This window comes from Gigantopelta aegis, chromosome 11 (assembly GCF_016097555.1).
Source record: "Gigantopelta aegis isolate Gae_Host chromosome 11, Gae_host_genome, whole genome shotgun sequence".
Lineage (NCBI taxonomy): Eukaryota > Metazoa > Mollusca > Gastropoda > Neomphalida > Peltospiridae > Gigantopelta > Gigantopelta aegis.
This window is the reverse complement of record NC_054709.1, coordinates 30399666-30409534: the sequence shown is the minus strand read 5'-3', so window position 1 is coordinate 30409534 and position 9869 is coordinate 30399666. Positions and strand designations below refer to the sequence as shown.

At 34.5% G+C, this 9869-nt stretch overlaps 1 protein-coding gene across 1 annotated transcript in view; it reads right to left on the bottom strand.

Annotated features, from left to right (window-relative positions):
- Positions 1-8460, bottom strand: part of LOC121384979 — a 23020-nt gene extending 14560 nt beyond the window's left edge. Inside the window, exon 1 of the mRNA XM_041515487.1 lies at positions 8395-8460. The gene's annotated coding sequence lies outside the window, so the exon portion shown is untranslated. The remainder of the gene's footprint in view (positions 1-8394) is intronic.
- Between the last annotated feature and the right edge of the window lie 1409 nt (positions 8461-9869).

The window sequence follows — 9869 nt, the reverse complement described above, 5'->3', positions numbered from 1 at the left end:
TGTCTGGCGTTATTTTGATTATTTGGCTATATGGTTTAACATGTCGGCAAGATAAATTCGTTGTAGAAGCATCTCTCGGGGTATATGGCTTTTTATGTACCCTCTGTGTGCTCTTTTACCCCCTCGCCTTCGGCTCGGGGTAAAAGAACACACAGAGGGTACATAAAAAGCCATATACCCCTCGTGATGCTTCTACAACTTATATTGTTATGCTTATGTATATCGGATAAATAGCTACAGACTAATAGATACCACAAATAATCCTTACATGATTTCACGAATGGATGAACTAACGAATGATGAATGGATGAATAAACAAGTGAATAAACTGATGAGTAAACGAATGAAGGAGTGGATGAATGAACGAAAGTATGAATGAATGAACGAACAAACGATCGAATGAATGAATGAACGAACGAACGAATTAATGAATTAAAGGATGAATGAGAGAATGAATGAATGAATGAACGAACGAATTAATGAATGAAGGAATTAATTAATGGATGAATGAGTGAATGAATGAATGAATGAACGTATGAATTAATTAAAGGAGGAATGAATGATGCATGACTGGGTGAAATGTTATTGTTATTTTGTTGGTACTACCTGGATCCATTAATCAAGCGTCATACATTATGAATGATTATCGACTGGTTTGGCCTGCAGTAAGACGTTAGTAGCCGAGGTGAGTGAAGCATTGATTGATAGGCTAGACAATTGATTGTACACTCACATTGGTTCAATACCACGCGTGTTAAAGACACGGGGTGTCCGGGGGTCAAATTTGCAGATTTGAGAAGGTGAAAAAAAGTCGAAATATGTTCTGTTTAACAACTCCACTAGAGAACATTGATTAATTAATCATCGGTTATTGGTAACTGTGACCCGTAGTCCTCGGAGAAAACACGCTACGTGTTTCTATTAGTAGCAAGGGTTGGGTTTTTGTTTTATCTATGCACCATCTAACAGACCGGATAGCACACACCACGGCTTTTGATATACCAGTCGTGGTGCACTGGGTTCAACTAGAAATAGTCAAATGATCCCACTGACGACGCGTGATAAAGACACGGTATATCTACGGGTGGGGGGGGGGGGGGGGGGGTCGCTAGCGGCAGATTTGAGAAGGTAAAACAAGTTAATAATATTTTCTGTTTAACAACACCACTAGAGCACATTCGTCAATTAATCATCGGTTACTGGATGACAAACACTGGTAATATTTATTCGTACTCTTAGAAAACCCGCTACTTTTTTATTTTTCCATTAGCAGCAAGGGGTCTTTTGTATGCACTTTCCCACAGACAGGACAGCCAGTAAATTGCACAGCCTTTGATATGCCAGTCATGTTTAAGACATACGACTGCCTGCTCCTAAGTGATAACCAGGTCACCAATGCCATACGTCCAATAAAAAGCAAGCACGGTGGAAATCGATTAGACTCTGACGTATAGTTAACCTGACAATCATGTGTCTGTGATGCGTAAGTCAGCTACAAGTGCAACGGCTGTAAATAACGTTTAGCCAAAAAAAGATGTTAAAATTTGCTTAAAACCTGGTTTTTGAGGATATGTAACGAATAGAAGAATACATTCGTGTCCGTTAGATACCATTTATCTCGTTTTCGCTCGTTAAATACATTTTAAAACAACTCTTTGTGAGATAAATGGTATCTAACGGCCAATCATAGCCAGGAGTGACTGACACCAAAACCCTCAAGCCATAGTGAGGGCTGAACGTAGCTCAGTGGTAAAGTACTCGCTTGATGTGCGGTCGGTTTGGGATCGACCCCCGTCGGTGGGACCATTGTGCTATTTCTCGTTCCTGTCAGTGCACCACGACTGGTATATCAAAGGCCGTGGTATGTACCATCTTGTCCCTTGCTACTAATCGAAAAATGCAGCGGGTTTTCTCTCTAAGACTATATGTCAAAATTACCAAATGTTTGACATCCAATAGTCGATGATTAATAAATCACGGTGCTCTAGTGATGCCGTTAAACAAAACAAACTTTAAAGGCATACTGTCACAGATTTAAGGACCTTATTTCTCCAAAAGTAGACAACAAATGAAAATTACATAAATGTTTAAAAACCAAATCTGACTATTGAATCACCTTAACTAAACCATGATGGAGTGAAATCCGTGTCAATCCTCTTGACAATATTAATTTAAAAATTATGGACCATTGCCATAATTCAATAAAAATGTTTACGAAATAGCATTAATAAGTAGAGTATGGTGGTTACGTAGATTGTTGAATAAAGTACATTTAGGGACAAATCAAATACATATGTTTCACGTAATACTTTGTTAGGCCATTTAATAGGTCAGTGGTCTGCGACAATATGCCTTTAACAATCCAGAGTGTGAGATGTTGACGGTATTGCTGATGGCACTACTGACATTCAATCCACATAAGTTACAACTTTGTATGGAATAAAGGGCGAGATTTAGCTCAGTCAGTTGAATACTCGCTTGAGGTGATTGCGTCGCAGGATCGAACCACCTCGATGGATCCATTCAACTGATTGGGGATTTTTTTCTCGTTCCAACCAGTGCACCACAACTGGTCAAAGGCAGTGGTATGTGCTTTCCTGTCAGCACATATAAAAGATCCTTTGCTGCATTAAGAAAAATGTAACGGGTTTCCTCTGATGACTACTATTCAGAAATACCAAATGTTAGACATCCAATTATAGCCGATGATTAATTAATTAATGTGCTCTAGTGGTGCCGTTTAACAAATAAACCTTGTATGAAATACAGACATTATTATGCAAGTAGCTAGTACAGAATTCAATTTCTCTACAATTCTCTGTTCTCCTTTTCCCTTTCTATCGGTATATGTAAGCATTTGATAAATACTTTTTACTTGCAGTGCTATCTTGAAATATCACTACTCTTATCACAACATTTCGTGTTTCATCTAACCAGTTGCATGTTGATATAATGGAAAAGATCGCAAATGAAATATCGACTGTCTAATCAGGATATCATTTGATTTTGAAATGTGCAATGGACATGCAATATAAATTAAAGGGACATACCCTACACTAAGGCACATTTGTAAATTTACTATTAGAGCCGTTTTTAATAACTAAACTCATACTTTACTTAGATTTTATTCGTTAGATTATCCATTTCCGTACATTCGAAGTGTTTTTGGTCATCCTGGTGTTTTTAATATCACAAAATGCATGCCTCATATTTTTAAAAAACGCACGTTCGTCTGAGAAGTAACAGTTATGGAGTCGAGTTTTAGTCTATTTTTAGAGGGTATTTCACAATTTCAAAGTCATAGACTCATGTTTCACTCAGTTGTAACTTTATCTAAATGTGTTACAGGTTTGTAGATTAGCCAAACTTAGTGTGTATTTCAATGGGATGAAACTAAGATCTGTCCGTTTAAGAAATACCATCAGTGTTTAAGTTTTGCCACTTATTGTCTGTTCTTAAGTAATAATTAGCCAACCTTTGGACGACAAAACATGCAGCAGTACATTGTTTTTTTACGCTATACATTAAAACCGAAATACCACTTTGCGAACCAGTCAAAATAATTTGCACACGCGCCTAATAATAATAATAATAATAATAATAATAATAAATGGTGAGTTCATGGTTCGACTGTTTATTATTTAATTTCAGCGTATTTTCGTCATGAGATAATATACTTTTTATTAATAGCCGGCCCTCATTTGCGAAGTCTCATTTGCGATCGTTTATATAAAATCCAAAAATACATTATATGGTTGTCGTATATATAGCCTCATCACTACGAGTCTGTTTTTCCATATTTTTCATGTTTCATCACAAGAAGAGTTCCAAATTTTAAAAAAGAAGCGTATCATGGAATTCCCTCGATCGTAGATCAATTAAAATATTTGGATCATACAATAACTAGGTTTGATATTCCAAATGAATGTAGGTTTCATTTATAAGACATATTTAGAGAAACAGGGCCCACTAAATCCGTGATTGAGCTCCTTTAACGGCGCATATAGACTGGATACGGTCAGGCTAAACAAAAATCAAACTACATTAGTTTCAACGAAAGCGTCTAGACTGGATGCGTGCGATAGGTGCGTCTAAATAACGCATGCGGCCAGCAGCAATGAAATAATCGTTTATGGAAGGAAGGAAGGAAATGTTTTATTTAACGACGCACTCAACACATTTTATTTACGGTTATATGGCGTCAGACCGCATTCACTCTATATCAGCCTTTAAATGACTTTGCTCACGGTGTTGCGTCAAATTTTGAAACGACGGTGTTGAGTACCACATTTTATATTTTCTTACACTATTCGTGCAAATATTACTTAAAGGGACTTTCCTGAGTTTGTTGCATTGTCAGATGTTTCCGACTAATACAATATTTCTACGATTAAACATACATATTGAATAAATTTTTCTTGTTTAGAATATCAATGTCTGTATATTCAATGTGTTTCTGGTGATCTTAATATTTGTAAGAAGCCCAAACTGGATTTTATCTTCAAATAATTTCGTACGTACGAAAAAATATATTTTAGGAAATAAAATGAAATTTAACCAAGTACAAATATTAGAACGATGAGAAACACGTTTAATATACAGCCACTAATATTGTATGCAGAAACATATACAGTGAAACCTCTCAAAACCGGACCCTCTGTAAACCGTAATTCCCCCAAAACCGGACCCTCTGTAAACCGTAATTCCCCCAAAACCGGACATTTTTTTCAAGGTCCTTTTTTAAAACTCAGTACAGAAATTAACCTTTCTAAACTGGATACCTCTTAAAACCGGACATTTTACTTGATCCCGAGGGTGTCTGGTTTAGAGGGGTTTCACTGTATTTGATATGTAATTACAACCGTTAAAAAGTCTCTGTTAGTCAATAACATCTTAAACATTGTAACTAACTCAGAAATGTCCTTGGTTCAACCCGTGCCAATGAACACAGGAGTTCGGTTAATATAAAAAAAAATTTTTAATATATTTGGATACAGTTACAACAGAGTGAAACAAAAGTCTATGACGTTGAGACGGTGAAAACCACTTTTTAAAAAACAGACTAGAGCTCGTCTGCAAAACCGTTACTTCTCGGCGGTACGTGAGTTTTTAGAATTATGGGAGGCAGTTGAGATGAGAGGGACAATTTTGAAATTTTGATTGTAAGACCATGTCCTAGATATAAGTGGGGGGATAACAATTATTATTCTCAAAGCACCATATAAAATATAAGGATAACCAGGATATAGATTTTAGGCATTAATTTAGTTGGTGCTAATTTCAGTCGGGCTGGTCTAAATTATATTAATATAAAATGTCACTTTACTTATTACTGTATATTAATTCATTACTAATTGTAGCTCTGGAGGAAAGGGTTCACAAGGGGGTGGGGGGGGTGAGTACTAGATGTTCATGAAGTATACATCATTTATATAACAAAGAAATCAATGTGAGTACGAGATGTTCATGAAGTATACATCATCTATATATCAAAGAAATCAATGTGTAGGTACGAGATGTTCATGAAGTATACATCATCTATATAACAAAGAAATCAATGTGAGTACGAGATGTTCATGAAGTATACATCATCTATATAACAAAGAAATCAATGTGAGTAATAGATGTTCATGAAGTATACATCATCCATATAACAAAGAAATCGATATGAGTACTAGATGTTCACGAAGTATACATCATCTATATAACAAAGAAATCAATGTGAGTAATAGATGTTCACGAAGTATACATCATAATAGATGTTCACGAAGTATACATCATCTATATAACAAAGAAATCAATGTGAGTAGTAGATGTTCAAGAAGTATACATCATCTATATAACAAAGAAATCGATGTGAGTAGTAGATGTTCAAGAAGTATACATCATCTATATAACAAAGAAATCGATGTGAGTAGTAGATGTTCAAGAAATATACATCATCTATATAACAAAGAAATCAATGTGAGTACGAGATGTTCATGAAGTATACACCATCTATATAACAAAGAAATCAACGAGAAAGACGGTTGCCTGATATGCGAAATAAACCGTTATAGATACAATACTGAATTATTGATTTCCAAACTCAATAGCCACTGAGACAAGGCAAACTATGTACATAAAAGTGTCAGGATTACGATACAAGTTAATCTTGAATTACGTCGTGCAAGCACAGAGAAGATCAATAAACATTTTACATCGATATAAAATTTCAGGTTTGAAGTTCCGATTGTGATTAGCTACGTACAAAGATTACACACAAAAAAAGAAAAGAAAAAAAGATTATTTTCTGCCCGAAACTAAATTAGATTACTAAAAACGTCTATAAGCTGTTGGGAAAATGTATATAAATTTTATGTTCATTTAAATCAAAAGTCAATGAGAGCTGAATTTTACAGAGGGCAACGTGTACCTATCTATGTACAGGCATTCTGTACAATTAATAATTTATAATTATTCCTTACGTGACCACATCTAGATCCGAGTAGCCAGCCAACATTGAGTATCTATGTATATTTGGTGTATTTATATACATGTATATACTTAGGGTTATGCTAAAATTGAAGCCTTTAAAAAATTGCCTATTTTTTCTGACATTTTTGACGTTAGCAATGCCGTTTACAACGTCAATAAAAGAAGGAAAAAATGAAACGAAATACATTACGGTTTTGTCGTTCAGATTTCTGACATTGGAAACCATCTTTAAAATGCATTATATGTACGTCAGCAACATATTTTAATTGTCCATCCTCCATATATGCACCACTTGTCAAACGTTATTGATTTGTACATGAAATGTATACCTATGACCGGAAGGCTTAAAGCTAATAAACTATATACGATATAGATTGCTGTATTGATTCATCTATTTGATCTTTTAAAGATTTCTCTTTACAATTGGCTCGCTGGCTATTTTTATCAGCTCGTCTAAATATGCCATTATAATATTTAAATTCATTTTATATGAGCATTATCTACATTCATTTTAAATTATCTACATTCATTTTATATTATCTACATTAATTTGACATTATCTTCATTAATTTTACATTATCTACATTCATTTTACATTATCTTCATTCATTTTATATGAGCAGTTCTATTATTGTTGCAGACATGGACCGGGATGTCCAGTATCCGGATGCCTATACATAGATAGGTACATGTTGCCTTCTGTACAATTAATAATTTATAATTATTCCTTAAGTGACCACCTCTAGATCCGAGTATTCAGCCAACATTGAGTATCTATGTATATTTGGGGTATTTATATATACTTAGGGTTATGTTAAAAATGAAATAAAATAAAATATATATATAATTAAATAGTAAATAAATTATTAAATTATTAAATTAACTAATTAATTAATTAATTAATTAATTATTAAATAAATTGTTAAATGATAAATATATAAATAAATAAATAAATAAATATAAATAAATAAATATAAATAAATAAACAAACAAATAAATAAATAAATAAATAAATAAATAAATAAATAAATAAATAAATAAATAAATTATTAAATAATAAAATAATAAATTAATAAATACAAATAAATAAATACAAACTACACATGTATATAGATTGTCCCCTTTCCCGGTCCAGTTGCCGCCAGTGGTCGGGTGTGGTTAGGTTGTACGGGGCTGCCAACCATTTCTATTGGATAACGAGCTGTTTTCAAGACATCACGTACCATTGTCTTGATTTATTTGTTGTGACCATGCTGTACTGACAGACAGACGTGTTGCGGTGGTGGTGGTGATGGTGTGTGTGGGGGTCGGGGTTGGGGGGGGGGGGGGGTGGTGGTCTAGAGTATGGTGAGCGAAGTTTCTTGGATATCGAGTCATAATCGCCCGGAGAAAAAAAAAAATTTTTTTTAAAGAAGAAGAAAATAAAATTATCCATAACAGGGTGTTGACATCTACAATGTATACACAAAACACACTTTTTAAAAATTTCCTTTATACTTATTTTCAATGTAATATCCAATTATGGTTCAAGCACGCTGTTCAGGGCACACACCTCAGCTATCGGGGATGTCAGTCTCGGACAGTGGGTTAGTGTTCGTTGTTAGTGGTTAGTAAGAGAGAAGTTGGTGTAGTGGCCTTACACTTATCCGTTAAACTCGTTCTGGGTGGGAGCCGGTACCTGGATGAGAACCCAATACCTGCCAGCCTTAAAGTCCGATGTCTTAAAACCTACATCACCGAGACCGGTTAAAAGACAAACTGTGTACACGACCTACATATTACAGTGTATTCATAAATCAATGGTATGTGACAGACTTCTATTGGCCAACAAAAATGGGACAAAAATATCACAAAATTATAACACATTAAAAAGACAATCTTATAAAAAATCTTAACGTTAAAGTATCAATATCTTACCGTATGTTGCAGTAGCAAATAAAAATTAAATGTTTTACATCTTCGTAGGACTACACAAGTATACACTACTTATACATACATATATATATATACTTCTTTACGACATGGCCTTGTCGAATAATATCTTAATACGAACCACTAGGCTAAACAAACTCCAAGTTATTTTCCCGTATATTCAGAATGCTAACAAGGGCCGTAATGTCAGCGTGATATTGTTCGGTTGGTTTCGGCTGATCGCGTACACAGACGCCTTTTGAAAAGTGGTTAAGGAACTGTTGATCGGTAACCCAGCAAATAGTTGCCAGTACGGTAAAGCCTCCAGGTACATTACTAATCAATGGTCAGTGTTTCGGACGGTTTAACTCGCCTGTGTTGACATTGCGTAGCCTGTAGGCTACTTAAAATCTAAAGTGTCGTGGTAACCATGGATGGATCACAATATGTTTTCTGTAAATGACCAATCGATCAGTCTTTGTAAGAGAGTAAACAAAAACAAACGACGCACTCGACGGAGAAACGAAAGTTATGAATTAATCAAGACAACCCATTCATGTATGCTGGGCTATAAATAAATACACGCTTTTCTAGCCGAGTTATTTGTGGCTTAGAGACATTCTTGGGTTTGCTTCCATTGTAGGCCTAAGATGTTTTCGTCTAACAGAAGACTTTTAAAGGAATATTCCTGAGTTTGCTGCAACTTCTAATATGTTATCGACTAACAGAGTCTTTTAAACGATTGTAATTACATATCATCAAATATATTTTTCTGCATAACATATTAGTGGCTGTATATTAAACGTGTTTCTAGTCGTTCTAATATTTTTACTAGGTTAAATTTCATTTTATTTCCTAAAATATTATTTTTTTCGTACGTACAAAATTATTTGAAGACAGAATCCAGTTTGGGCTTCTTACAAATATTAAGACGACTAGAAACACATTGAATATACAAACACTGATATTCTAAACAAGAACATATATTTAATATGTAAGTTTAATCGTAGAAATATTTTATTAGTCGGAAACATCTTACAATGAAACAAACTCAGGAATGTCCCTTTAAGGGCTAGAATTAAATAGACAATACAGTTTCTTGTTTAAAATGGCAGTGTATGTTTATACAATGTGTTTCTTATTCACCTAATGTTTGTAGTAGCGAGAAACACATTTGATATACAGAAACTGATATTCTATATAATATTAAAAAGACAAGCGTACCCGACTGCCCTAACTGCACCCCAACTGCCCCCTCCCCTGACACCACACACTAGTGCTGAAGCAAATCCTCAAATTCGGAACAAAAACGATAGAGATATTCGGGCAAAATGTGCTAACCTGACACCTTTCTACCATGTATTTTCATCATTCCTCCACAATATTAGTTGTAATCCATGTAAAATGCGTAGTGATTCGTTTGGCAGTAATGATAATATGAAAGTAAAGTAAAGTTTGTTTTATTTAACGACGCCGCTAGA